Source organism: Thermobia domestica, chromosome 3 (genome assembly GCF_964235325.1).
Source record: "Thermobia domestica chromosome 3, izTheDome1.hap1.1, whole genome shotgun sequence".
In the NCBI taxonomy this organism is placed as follows: domain Eukaryota; kingdom Metazoa; phylum Arthropoda; class Insecta; order Zygentoma; family Lepismatidae; genus Thermobia; species Thermobia domestica.
In genome coordinates, this window is record NC_137456.1 from 259730791 (window position 1) to 259746300 (window position 15510).

General features: G+C 35.3%; 1 protein-coding gene across 4 annotated transcripts in view; it reads left to right on the forward strand.

Annotated features, from left to right (window-relative positions):
- smash (smallish) overlaps positions 1-15510 on the forward strand; it is a 357062-nt gene that overhangs the window by 171261 nt on the left and 170291 nt on the right. For all 4 annotated transcript variants that reach the window (XM_081752343.1, XM_081752341.1, XM_081752339.1 and 1 more), the window contains exon 2: positions 4850-4929. The gene's annotated coding sequence lies outside the window, so the exon portion shown is untranslated. The remainder of the gene's footprint in view (positions 1-4849; positions 4930-15510) is intronic.

Below are 15510 nucleotides of genomic sequence, written 5' to 3' on the forward strand. Positions count from 1 at the left end.
CGCCACTGGGTACCAACTGTGCATATAAGGTGCGATTTCACTCTTTTAAATAGACCGTACCGATAGGAATAAAAATCAGAAGCTGTATAGTTATATGTACAGAGAGATAATTGAAAAGGTTTTCCCTAAAAATGACAAATCACCATAATACAGTTATATTCTGAACAAATGGCTGACTGCCAATGACACAAAAATCATACGTAAAGAGCTGCGAGTAATGAAAAACTGATCAAACAAATACAGAAAGATATATGGGCTTAACTTGTCGTATAAACAGGAAGAAGCTTCTCCAAGAATAAGACCGACTGTTGAAAAACATAATGGTATGCATTATTGAGAAGTGGTCTTGGCTCTAAGCCCAACTACACTTGTTTAATTTATAGAAAGATCATAGATGAATATGCAAAGTTTTTTCTTGTTCTTTGCCTGGATGACGTATGTGTTCCTGTTCGATATTGCCAAGTGCTTTTTCGTACTGTTTTTGTTCTACTTGTCTTTTTTATTATTATTGTTAAGCTGTTAGATGCATAATGCAATTATAGAAACTCTAATGAAAGATTTATGAATTTGTACGTCACTGTCAAAAGCGGTATATCGCAACTATGGAATGAACATCCTCGAAGTTATTGCAGTGCTTTTATTAGGTTTCTTTTTGGATCAGAAGATCCAATATATTTCAATCAAAAATTTCTTCTATGCCTTATTCTGGAGAACTACATATAGTGTAGCCAAACCCAAACTATCACTTGACTCAGTATGATGTGCTTATTCCATTTAAAAAAAAAAACTCTATTTAGGTACATTTTATGGCCCCTGATCCAAAAACTAACTATTGATCGAGATCGCAATCTTTTGATTTATTTTTTGGATCATTCCTAAAATTCTTGTTTGTGTGTGTTTGTGAGATTCAACTCTTGCAGCTTAAATTTCACGCACTTGGATACTAACTAGAGAGTTCTGAGTTTGTGTAGACACACGTAAACTCAATGACAATACAGTAGTTTATCGTTTTATTGTAAAATTAAATATCAGGACAGCGGATTCTTGTTAATACGTCCATCGTTCCGTCCGTTACTCCACACTTATTCTTGACTTTCGTTTTTTATTTTTTCACAATAGACAGCTAGAGCAGTTAACTCGTCCGAGTTCGTTGATGAAGTCAATATCGCCAACATTTTCACTAATAACAGTTATCCATATTTCTTTTAAAATCTGTAATATTTTCCAGCTTCTGTGCAACCTGTATACTAAAATGTTGGTTGCTAGGGATGCGCGCGAGTCGAGACATGTCTGGAATCTTGTCTCACCTCGACTCGAAAACGAGACGAAATTCAAGTGAAGACACACTTTGTAAAATTCGAGACGAGTCGAGACAAATGCCTGTTCCGACTGGAATTTTCAAGTCTTAAATCTCCACTCGACTCGTTTCGTGCGCAACCCTTATTGGTTGCCTTGAATAAAAATATATGGAATGGCATAATACTTTTCTACCGTCTTTTAGCAGAGTTTATTTAGAATTAACTATCGAGCGCCTTCTGTTTATACAACACATACACTCACAGGAGTTCAATTGGTTGCATAACTAGTAGGCAGTCTGTTGACTTCATGTCAAGAATGCGTTATGGCCGTTAGGCTAAGGGAGACGATGATTAAAGCAAGTGAATGATAGTGGAAGAATTGGTGGAATGGGAATGTGGGAAGGAACGAGTCTCCGAGAAAATGCACGGACATGATGTTGTCCACCAGAAACTAACTTCGGACCAGGGACCCCACGCACCAGAGGTAAGCGCTCTCTACTACTAAACCACCATGACCCCCTTTCATATTAACAAAGAGCTTCTTCATGGCTATAGGATTAGCGTACGCGTCTTTGGCGTGAGAGATCCAGGTTCGAGTTCCGGTGAGAGTTCATGTGGTTCTGGCCTCGCATTAACCTGTATGTCTATAGCTCGATGTAAAAAGTGACGCTTAATTCCAACCCAGTCCAATCAGTCAAATCCTGCAAAGGAAAAAGTCATTTTGCGTGAGGTATATGGATAGGTCAGAGTGAAGAAGAGGTTAGTTTCAGAACAGTTCGTAGAGAACAGTAACACAGTTAAAAAAAAAAAAAAAAAAAAAGCATTTGTTAAAACTACTAAAGTTAAGCGTAGGAGTTAGACATTCATGTTGGCATTCAGGAACCCGTACGGTCAGTTACTTCTGGTGCGAGGGGTGCCTGGTTCGACCGTAGGTCATGTGAGCTTGTGGTGGACATAATCGTGTTCTTGAGTTTTCTGAGGGGTCACCTTGTTTCTTCCCTCATTCTGATTTTACCAATTCTTTTACTATCACTCATTTTCATTCCTTTAATCCGTAGGGCATACAATTTAAAAAAAAAAAAAAGTTTGCGTAAGACCAGTGTTAGCCTTTGTTATATGGTATGTATTATATTCCAGATTACTGTAAATATAGGCAGTGTATTACGCAACCAAAACATATTAACCAATTAAATAGCCAATGTGATCCATCTGGTCTTGATTGTTTCATGTCCAGTTCTCAGAAATTCATTAATTTTTTTCTTCATCCGTGGATTTCCTTTGTGGTGATGCTACCACTGCAGAAACCAGTTCGCATTTGTTTTCTTTCTTTCTTTTTCAACGTTTCACATCTTCGCCATAGATCATCTACTGTAGTGTAGAGCAACTTAAGAGTAGATCGTACGTAGTAGGATGCTTATGATGTGACCTTTTAGCAGTATGCGAGGTCGAAATAAGAAGGAACACACCCTAGTGGCAGGGCGTTGCGAAATGTAACATCAAGAAGCATGCGTCCTGGATGGAAACTGTTTACTTAGTGTGTGTAATACATCGTTCGTGCACTGTGCAACAGAGAAGAAAAATTATACCAGAAGTTGCTGAACAAGAGAGGGGAATCTCTTAAGATAATGTATGTGTATATATACAAGGAAAGGGGAGGGCATCTTGTAACATCTTCCGCCTCCACCTTTTGGGTTGGTTATTACTACTGGTAGCATTTTGATTGACCTCTTTCGTAATTGTAATCGCTGCAGGTGTCCTGACTATGTAGCTTCTGGGATTCCAAAATAACGTGACTTGTAGCTCTCATTCAGATGCGCCGTCTGGTATAACAGAAATGAGAAGATCGGATACAAAAACGTAAGGGTGATGATGTAAAGTCAGGCAAAAAGCTAATCAGATGCAGCGAATCATGAAAGCGTGTTACGGCTAACACCGTAATGCAACTATAGAAGCAACAATCATCGGCAAATAATAGCGTCAAAAATAAGATTGTAGAACAAGCGATGCCCATCTTTCAAAAACAATCGATACATTATAAACACATTTTACGTACGTTGCGCTGTTCTTTTAAAGCAAATAAGAAACTTCTAACCCCTTTCCTTTTGAATTATTCTTTGTTCAAGATAAGAACCAGTTTATGAACAAAATCCATATCTTATATTTTTGACATAATTTTTGCATTTTCCCCCCTCTCTTTCTTGGTAAAGTCACGGTCCATTTGAACAACTGTTTCACAACTTCTTGTCTTGTTTTTGTTCTGTAATAGATCTTTGCGTCAGATAGTGGTACTTTAAAGTGCTACTTTAAGTGTTAGTTTTAACGCGATAATTGGACCGTTGATTTTTGCTTAAACGCTCTGATTATTGAGGTTAAAATTGTACTTTGATGTTTGTAGATGATTCATTTATTCAGAAATGGATGTAATAATAATAATTTAACTCTTTGGCAATAGAACCCACGAAAGTTTGTAACCGGTCAAACGGTTGTTAATTAGGTATTGTTTGGATTGCTCATAGGATCGCGTAGTTTGTTTATAGAAATTCGGGGTTTCTTTTCACCACCATGGCTATGCGAAACGTGGACCTCCGGTGCAAAGTATCTCAGGTCTTGTATGTGGTGAACTCATATCTGTGGATTTTCTCGAGGTCCAGGAATTTTTAAATAATAATAATAATAATAATAATAATAATAATAATAATAATAATAATCTTTTATTAATTATATCTTCTTTAGCCTAATCGTGGAATGTCAAGATTCCATTTTCTATGTTATCTGAACTTTCTTTGCATTTATTTATGTAATAATAAATCGTTTATTGTAAGTGCAGAAAATACATTTAAGTCATTCAAAGCTGTACTTGGGTAATTTCAGTCATAGGCGTAACTAAGAGGACTAGGCCCTCCTAGAGAACTGCTGACCTTCCCTAGAATACCATTAGAACACAGGTAAAGTCCTTCCAATTTTCAGATGTAAAGGGGCATTGCCATCCGAGCAAAATATCCCAGTCATGTCAATGGAGTCAAAAGCTGTGCACACTGGATAAATAACATTTTAAGTCGTGTTTAGGTGTCTGTGATTTAATTTTAGAGAAGTATCCATATTATTATTATTATTAGTTTGGATAAGGCCTTGTGTCATGGAAATATTAATTGCATAATGCAAAATTGACAATTTTTTCTCGTGATACTGTCAAGGTGTGGCTTAGTTGATAACTTGTATTTCGAAATTGTACTAACAAAGATTGTGTATTTGCAATGTAATACTAAACTTCAGTCAATTCTGTTCCTGGTGTTGTAGTTAGAAAAAAGAACCTTGAGGCAAATGTAAAGGTATGGACCATAACTAATGCGTTCTGAAGGACTAAAGGCGTCGAACACAACTGTTGAACATCTTCAGTAGCTTTGTACACTGTTATTTCAGTTGGTAATTTATACTCATCAGAGCTTCACGCATTTGACCTGTTGGCATTGTTGATAAATCGCACTTTTGCTTCTCTTGGCTGTGAACCATGCAAAATTTATATACGTTTTTTGTATCTTTCTTTTCTTTAGATTGACCGCGCCTAAGGGAAAAGAAGTTAGGTTTTTGGCCACCAAAGGAAAAGAGGACGCCACTCGCGCTGTAGCCAAAGGTGAGTACCAAGCATCACAAATCATTCAGCCGGTAGCAAATCTAGATGTCTTGAACTTTTAGATGTAAACGCAGAGGTAATTCATCAAAGCCTTTTTCTGTCTTCCGGATCCAGATGTCTGAAGAACGGTTTGTTCGTTCTTTCTTTGAATGTTATCTGTTTTCCACGCACATATATTTATTGAAAAATATTGCAAAAATATATGCAGGCTGAAAATATCCCAGCACAATGTAGTTGCTTCAAAAAAGCATTTTTACAACAACACACACTAATTCCTTAATACTTCAATCTGCTAGCGAATTACCACTTATTTATGCTTGCTCGAGAAAAGTTGTTTCGTAATCACAGCCGAGTAGCGCAGAATGTGACTGTACACTCCAACACCTAATATGCATTTTTTTTTTCCTGTATTTTAACGCTCAATAACTTAAACACGGTAGCGCAAAGTGCTCCTATAATGAAAGCTTATATGGTAGCAGCACTTACACTATATTGTATAGATTAATTATTCTAATAGATAAATAAAACTCTTACCTAAAATATTCATAAGGATCAGTTTCACAGTTTCAAGTTGTATACTACGTGTCTTTTCATCAATGTGACTGGTTTAGTTTCGTTGATTTTCTTAGAGAGAAAGTTGTCATTAATATAAATCTTGAAAATTAAAATTAGAACGACTGAATTATGATTAAATTGTGTGAACTTTTTCACTGTATTGAAAATATTATGGTATTTTACTTTCAAATTTTTAGGATCAGTCTCACTGACGAGGAGGCAAGTATACCTTGAAACCGTTTATGAATTTATCTTTATGGATTTTCTAGCTATGATTTCATAAAATCTATTGTCAACTTAAATATTTTAATCCAATCCATCCAATATTTTCATCCAATTCAATATTATCTGATAGTTATTTGTATTTTATTAATGTAGTTACAGATATGTCGCTTGCATAAGTGTATTTGGAACGAAGAATAAAATTTATGGTAAATAGGTGCAATATATTGGCAGGTGGAAATATACATTTTTTACAGAATTTTCTGGTACCAGTTCTCCTACATTTTGAAAGCAGTAGATAAAATACTTCTAGTAAACTTGGACAAAGCCTCTGATCTGTAGTGTGTACAATAATACAATGCAATAGAGCTTTATATTAATAGAAAGAAATAGGGGAACTACGAATACATATTACATGATCCCAGGACGTCACGGGAGCAGAATTTCATTACAGACATAGAATAAAACAGGGGAATTTCTTCTTGGGATCTGGTTACCGTAATACCAGATGGGCTTCTGTGAGAAATAAGCGTAGGGTGCAAAGCTCTGTTTGAGAAATTTAAATCGAAAGTGACCTTTGGGTGCACCATGAAGGTTGAAAGATACCTTTAGAAGGCGAAAGAAAACAGTTGTAAGTGGAGTGACTTAGCACAGAATGGAATTTCGTTTCTGTTGTAAGAACCTTTCTACTCCTTATGCTGCATAGTTGCTTAATTGTGATAGTAACTATTAGTATTTAAAAATATGTAAGGTTTTCTGCTTAAATTTCAGTGAGTCAACGCGTAAAGATAAAAACACACCATTCATTTGACACCTTGTTTTCACGATGTTTCTGTAGCCAAGTACTCCTAATTGTCATCGATGCCAATGTCACAATAATCAGTTTTGTTTTGCCTCTTCTTGAAGTGGGAATCCTAAATGATTTCTGAATCTCCCCAGATTTTATTTCTATTCCATACGCTTTTGCCACTTCCACCACAATTTTCTCCGTTCTTTCATCTCAGGGACTCCCACAATTTTTAAGTTTTCAATCACAAACTGTTACTTCATCAGTTCTAGATCACCTAATTTTCCTTCTGGTTTTTTCAGCAGTTTGTGTTAGGTTTACGATTTTCGATTTCAAGTTCTTCTAATATTTTGGTTAGTACTCTTACAGTATTTCTCAAACCTGTTGTTATTTCTTTCTGATATTCGACAAATGTGCTAGCCAGTTCAGTAATAATGTCACTTAGTTTTTCAGTTTTCGGAAGTTTTGTATGTATTTGACTTATTTTCTGAGTTAGTTTTCTCAAGTCTGCGTCTTGGTTTAGTATCGTGTCACTATTTTTTGCTTTGCAAGTGTTTCACTTCCAGTGTTCTCTTCGAGGTCCCAATTTTACGAATATTTTCGGCTATTTTCACTTTGAATGGAAATAATTTTGACATCCACAAGTACAATAAATCACTTCCTTTAGGTTTTTAGCAAATATTTCGTTCTGTCAAAGGCCACCCAAATCGTAAATGGTTAATATGGTTTAACGATCACTTCAGCGTTTTCAACGAACGTCTTACTTACACAATAGCTGACGATAGAATCAATTATATTATTATTTGTGTATTATTATTATTATTATTATTATTATTATTATTATTATTTATTCCAATGATACTAGTAACAGTGACTATGATTAATGCATATAGCATGCATACATTTTGTGTATTGGTACTTAAAAATAGTACTAGAGATTCTTTTTAAGTAAGTACCCGATCTAGGGGTGGAAAAATAACTTGAGTTCTAGGAACTTGAGAAATATAACAACTGATTTGAACAAACTGAATGAATGATACCACTGCTGTTACGGTTCCAAAATGCTGTAAGAATAGTATGTTTTCTTTGTAAGCTTTGGCTTAGTGGAACTTACACAAGGGATGAAAGCAAGGCAGAATATTGTGCATGTTACTTGTAGTGTTACAGGGTGCTGTCTTTGATTGAGTATCTTATCTTCAAAACGCATAAAGTCTAGCATAAGAACGATCCACTTACAGACTAACACAGAATGAATTCTTCTGCTATAGACACGTTAATTGCAACATGATCTAAACGGTGGAAGAAACGAAAAGTTACGTGGATCAGGAGGTGATGGTTTTGTTAATCAGTGGCTCACTAGGACAGTAACAGTCCATGTATATTAGTTTTGGATCAGGCAGGATACTACAAAGAAGTTGTTTACCGTGTCCGCTGGTCTAGTGGTTAGCTCGCTCGCCTTTGGTGGTCTCCTGGGTTTGATTTCTGGTTCGAGAGCCTAGTGATTTCAACTCATTACGGAGGTTCAGATTCCATCTTAAACTGTAAATCCACGCCTTATACAGGGTATAACAAAAATGTGTTACATTATTTTGGAGTTCCACTACTATGGAACCTATGGAAATAGGGTCAAGATATCACTGAGGAACTGATATGTGAACTGTCCAAGTATCCATGTTCAAGAATGCTCCAGTACTTGCACACCATTTTTTTTTTTTTTTTTTTTAAAGAGATATAGGTGGAGAGTGATCAAATACTCCCAAACAGCCTCTCTAAAAATGATTGTGCAAGTACCGGAGGTTCTGAAAGATGGGTATTTGGATAGTTCACCTACTAGTTCTCAGTGATGTCTTGACCCGAGTACGATCGGTTCTATAGCAATGGAACTATAGACTTTTAATTTTTTCACGTTTTCGGCACCGCATAGCTACGAAACTATGCACTTCCGACCACAGGCCCATATGAACTTTCTTCTTATTTTGATGTGAGGAATCTATTCCCAAAATTTTGCAACATTTCTTTGTAACACCCTGTATAGCTTTGGTGCTGAAAGAGACGCTAAACTTCAGTCTAACCAACCACAGTAGTTGTGCGGGCGCTTACGGAGTTGCTATTTTGTGAGTGGATAAATAAAAATAATGATATTGTGACACGGACTTTCATTTGTAGCTTTGTTTTTAAAACTCTTTTTCAAAGTATGCATTGTAAAAAGGCAGCATGTGTGTAAATAAACACTTAGAAGGCTTAGACACATTATATTCTGTATTCATATGCATAGTCGTGCTTTTTGGAAAATATTCGTTTTTCGTTACTGGTTTAGTAATAATAGTAATGTGTTGGAGGTTTCATGTTGGAATGCGGAAGATGAGGAGGGAGGACGTTGACTAAAGGAACGCCAAGACTCCTCCTTAGTGATTTTGGCAACAGCGGCCGTTGTTATGTCGTGAATGAGGATCATCCAGCGACATGTGCCACGAGTGCCGCACGTGTGCTTATTGATTGGAAACCTCAGGACAACCAATCAAAATCACTATAGTTTAATATATATGTATATATATACATACATATTCATAGTAAAAAGAAACACGTTATACGTGTAAAATAACGGCTTTTGTTGCGACATCGCGGTTTACTTAAATGTTTTTATTCATGTATATATATATTTTTTTGTATTATATGGTATTGTGAAAAAGTATTGGTGTTGATAATTACCGGTACACGTCGTTTGTTAAAGCTTTGATCCATGAAACGGGAAGGAACAAAAATTAATACTGCTGGATCTGAAATTTGGTTTATAATTACATAGGTGTTATTTAAACCAGATACTAACAAAGAAGTTAGTTTTTTTTTAGTTCTCTCTCTAAATTGTTGCATACCAAACAAGGTCATGGAACAGTTCAGGCGTCTAAATATTAATAACAACAAATACATCTTCATTTTTAAAGAAACTTGAGGAATATTTTGACATTGCTCTACGTTCTATTAGCTTATGTAGACGTCCTGAGTGCGTGTAGTTCCGTGTTCCAACTTAGGTAATGAGGCACAGTTTTCAGTGTTGGTTCAGCATCTTGAAGAAATTGCAGAAGTATTTGAATTAAAAGATAGCAAACTTCAATCTTCAAAAGTAAAAATTATGGTGGAAGCTGCTGTGTTAACCACACGTAGCTCAAATAAAAACTGGCAGGCATTCTTGGGATATTATGTTTTTTTTTTCTTTATATAAGCTGAAGTCAAAAATATTTTATATTTGAACTATATAGTGATATTTTGAAATCCGAACTTAATTGCTTCCAGAAGCATATTCGAATTCCAAATTATTGAGTTCCAAGACGACTTTCCCTTTAAAATAATAGAAATTAGATTTATTCTATAAAATTGTTTTCACCTTCTAATATAACTTTCTACTAACACTTAAAAATTGCTGGCATTGTAAAACGTAATTGTCTACTTTTTTACAAAAGTGCTTTTATCTTACAGGGTAACTCTCTACTAGTTTATGATGCAAAATGCTATAGCCATATTATTTCCTCATAATTGGAATTTCATCTTCTAGTTAGTTCTAACTGTGTTACATTTTAGCATTTTTTTTTTAAAAGATAACATTTGTTAAATACCAAAAAGATTATAATTTAAGTGTAAAAAATCCTATGTTTCTTTCGTTTTTTTCATGCATGTGAGAACGTTTACTAATACATTTTTGGGCATAGTGTCGTTCAGGAGATTTTTTTTTTTTTTTTTTTGTCACCCTGCGTAGTAGCCAGATTTTTCCGAGAGAAAAATGCATCGAAGAAGAGGATGTTTAATGACATGAATAAGAAACTTGTGGAGATTGGTGTGTAACAAGAGCATCGATACGTAAGGTGAAAAGAAATTTTAGATTTAGACCAGACGATGACATTGGGTAGATGGTTGAACAAAAGCTGAGGCAAAGTTTTTTTTTTTTTTTTTTTTTTTTTTTGAAAAAAAAATCTTTTCCCCTAAAAGTGAATGCCTTAAGGATGAGGCAAAAGAGAACTAAATCTAAGATAGGCGTATATGGAATAATAATAACAATAATAGAAAGAAGAAAAAGAGAGGAAGATTTTGAGGAATGCTTTTGGCGCAACAGGAAGTCGACGACCTGTGGAGTTAGCACAAAACGGAACACAATACCCCCGACTCTTTCCTTCGATGCGTTTCTATCTGCAGTGCGATCAAAAGAATGTCATGTTTGTAGAGCTACTACCTACAGTCTAAGCTGCTTTTGTTGAGAGCCCTTTTTCTGAAGATTTCTTCAAAGATGTCATGGCACTGTTCACGTTGGCGTAAAACTGATGATCAGTTTAAGCCAAGTTAACAGTCTTCTCCTGTCAGACGAGCAGTCCATAAAACTGAAATAATCTATGAGGATAACTCTTCCCATTGGACAGTTTCTGTGTTACTACTCCAAGATGATTGTAATAGATTTCTCTCAAGCAGTCATTTCAGTCTGTTCTAAAATATTCTCGTGTATTCCGTTTGGTGCAAAGAATGTGAAACAGTATACCTTTTGAGATTTTATTGTTGATGTGACCTTAATTTAAAAATATTTATGCAGTGTTTTCTGCGCCCTTTGCTGTCCTATCTACTGTATTATTAGGACCAAACAAGTGTGTCATTAGGACCGTAAATATTTAAGTGAGCAGACAGGTACAGTCCGCAGCAAAACACCTGCAACATGAGCATGTAAGTTTATTGTGAAACGACGAAGTCTTTTGCTCCAAAATAAGTGTGCAGGGGAGGACACTGAGGTTTCTTCTGGCGTGATTCGTGCCACTTAGACGTTATGTTGATTCCCTGTGGTGTTAGGCGTAGTTTCACAATAAACTTACATGCTCATGTTGCAGTTTTTTTGCTGCGGACTGTACATCAATAGCAAAAGTATTTATATTTGTTTTCTTCATCTCTTTCTCCGTATGGAACTGTATCAGGTTACTTTGGACCAAATGGACGAATTTGAGTAGTTTTATTTGGCATAGAAAATGAAATGAAATTTTCAAGTTTTACGTCCCACGGTTATGCTGGCTAGACTAAAGGAGACCCGGTGATGATGAACAATGAATGAAATGATGGAATGAAGAAAGGGGAGGAAACGGGAGAACTCCGAGAAAACCCACGCACACGGTGTTTGTCCACCACAAGGTTCACTTGGCGCGAGCTGGAATTGAACCAAGGACCTTATGCACCAGAGGTGAACGCTCTATCACTGAACCACCGTGGGTCCCTTATTTTGTGTAGAGTAAAGTGTCCAACCTGCGGGACAGACCACTGTTTGAATCCATGAGGTTCTGTTGAAGTGAAAGTTTATATTGGAGTACATACAAGAATACTGAGCTGAATATCACACCTAAATAGCTTCAAATTGAAATAAAATAATGCCAATTAAGGGAAGTTAAAAAAAGATACAATATTTAATCTTGTACTTTAGTTTTTTTCGGCAGATTTTAATGGAAATTTCGATAAAATTCACCTGAAAAGATTTCGAAATTGAACTAGAGATGACCATCTGAAGATTAATTAGTTGTCGTATGACAGTAGGGTTCCTACTGGTCAGGGTAGTCAGGGAAAATGGTGCAGGTCAGGGAAGCTCAGGGAAAAAGACTGGAAATCAAAGTAAGTCAGGGAAATTATATAAAATATATTTTTTCTAACATTAATTGTACGCAAATTTCAGCTTTGCCAACCATTATAATACCATCATACATGTGTGGGTAGATATTAATGACCACAGTACGAGACGTTGCTAAGATTTTTTATTGGAGAAAAGTTGAATATACGTATGAGAAATTGATTACTATTTGTTTCTATAGAATAAACGTTCTCATATAAATATTCACCATTATTTATGCCTCATTTATGTCATCGTCATCCAACACCTGCCATGAAAGTCAGGGAATTTCCTGTCACAGGTCAGAGAAAGTCAGGGAAATAGATTTCTCCAGATCAGCAGGAACCCTGGATAGGCATGTTCAATGTGTTTGTTTTTTTATGCTTTTTAGGTTTTATTGTTAATAATATTAATAATTAAAAAATCAGCTGCCCTTTTCTTTCTGACGAGAAATCGGTAAAACTCTTTAATTAATCGATAAGGTAACCATAGCGACGATAATGACCCTAGTGTTAAGTTGGGTTGCATAACTTATTCTTACACAAATAATGCAAAGATAATAATGATGCAGTGATTAATCAAGATAGCCAGCCCCGCATTACATAATAGATTCACAAGTACCGTCAATTTCAAAAGATTTTTAATTCTAGAATCCATTACATGAAAACACAGGTGGTAATTGAATAAGAAAATCTAAAAGCGGGAATTCGCGGTATTTCAAGTCCAAAAAACGGCTTGTAGGAAGCGGGGGATCTCAAAGGACTGAAAATGTATATACAAACGAAAGGATAAGTTTTTTGAACAAATACTCAGTGAAACAAAGAATTCAGAATTATTTTGATCAAAAGGACTTAACGGAAACCATTATTGGGTATCTGCAATTTACACAATAAAAATATACAGAATAATTAAAAGAACTGAAAATCGAAGCCCGAACTTGATTGGACAGCTCACCTGCATTATAATTTTAACAATGCAGTTTTATAATATTCATGTCCACTTCTGTAGCCAAAACTTAAGAAGTTTTCATCTAGTCTTCAGAAGGAAGGCTTACGATAGGTATTCACCCAAAATATTAAATAAATTTACTGATATGCAGTGATTTAAGAAGACTGTTTTATTAACAAAAATAAATAAATACATAAATAAGAATAAAAAATAAATAAATAAAATAAAATCTTTAAGTTTTACGTCCCCTAGGCTAAAGGATACGATGATGAATAAAAACGAATGAAATGGTGGAATGAAGAAAGTGAGAGGAAATGGGAGGACCCCGAGAAAACCCACACGCACGATGTTTGTCCACCACAAGGTTTACTTGGTGCGGGCTGGGATTGAACCAGGGACACCATGCACTAGAGGTGAACGCTTTACCACTGAGCCACCGCGGCCTCTGTTTTATTAACTATCTACAGTTTCTTTAAGTAATTTTATAGTAGTTTAAAATAATACGTAGTGAATTGAGTCAAGATATTTCCCTCCGTTAAGAATTACGTTGCCAAGTATAACGTCATACTGGAGTTCCTAGGGAGTATTTTGCAAGCAGTGATTATTTTTATTACTAAATAGTAGTACATAATGAAGTGCTGAAAATTGGCAAGAACCAGTAAATACTTTTTATCTTAAATCAATATAATCTTTTTTTTATATATATATATATATATATATAAGTGTGTGGTGCAGTACTCATAGTTCCGATGAAAGCAGACAAAGTTCCATTTGGTCATTTCGATATTCAACATGCTTTCCCTCCACAGATTGCAATACATTATTTATTCTTGTTTTTTGTATTTAGACATAGACCTCGGAAGAACAAAAGTGAAGTAAAACTTAGAATAAAAGTTAGAATACAAGGTTAAAATGGACCTCATTCGTGGCTAAGCGGTTAGCGTACGCGCCTCTGGCGTGGAAGACCCGGGTTCGATTCCCAGCGGAGCTCATGTAGTTCGGATTCCACGTTAATCAATAGGTCCCGTCTCATACAGCCGCGCTGCTGAAAGGGACGTTAAAATCAACTCAACTCAACGAGGTTAAAATGAAACTACTACAGTCTATTCATCTGACTTGAGTTAAATCACTAAATACAAGGTTTCTTTAAGACGACTACTCTTTATGTGCACCACGTGTAACTTCATCCTGTATCTTTTCATCGATCAAGTTACACTCGGATTAATGGGATAATATTGGAACGAATTCGGATAGATGGATTGCGGTAGCTTCGCTTTTAATCTGTGTTTCATCTTATTGTATCTCACTGTTGTCTTGAGGAAGGACCACGTTTAAGTCTAAAATACCAAGAGGAATTTACTGCAAGGTTATGGAGCAATGAGTACGTATAATTTACAACAGATAGTTATGTTAATATAAAGGATCATTTGGTAAAGGGAAGTTTAAAAATAACTACATTGATTTCCAACTAAATGAAAATAAAGCAACCATTAATTAGTCACGGCCACTCCTAGACAATTTACTGCCCGTGCAATGGCGTCATTTGCCTCCCCCTGTTTCTTCAGAAAGAACAAATCTTAAAAGCCACGGTTTTAACTGCTTTTCCATCATAAACAGTGAAGAGGAGGGAAAGTGCACTTGCACTCAGAAAGATCTAAACACTACAAATACGATCTCGTTGTGTCTGTTTTTTTCTTTACATAATAATCTATTGTTAGTGAAAGATAAAGCAAACACACCTGCAGAGAAAAGATGGTAATTCTTTTTATAAAATTCAATATCGAGCTTCTTATCTCAATGTATCAGTTTGCAATTCCAGTACAATTAGCTCCTTTCTCTTTATTTTTTGATTTTCCTTCTACTCCTGTTAAAAAAATAATTAAAAAAAAATAGTTTCCACCGTCAATGCTAAAGAATTTGTTTGTGATAAAGACAAGACTAGTTTTTATATCAAAATTGTGATAACTAACTAAATGACACAGGTGTTCACAGCTGTTCTAGAATTGAGTTCTTGTATTGAACAACAATCAGCCAATTCAAAGTGGGATTTGTTTGACCATTTGCTTTATTACTGTCCATATATGACTTTAAACTAATGCGACCTAAATATGATTCATGAATGTAGTATTGAAATAGGTCAGCTTAGTAAATTTAACTACCATCATCATGAGGTCTGTTTCCAACAAGGAATATTTATTTTAAATAATATAGTTATGACATTTTGCCGCCCAGTGCAAATGCATGTGTTGCATGTATGGTAGATCCGGCCCTGATTATATAGGATGTTAATGTACGTATTTGTATACGCTAATTGTAATGCATTTTCTGTATTTATTTTCTTATTCTGTGTGCTTCACTGGAAATCGTGTATCGTATATTTTTGAAAATCATTTTACTGATCCCTTATATAACGTTAACTTATCTACTTACTTTAATCAATATTCTT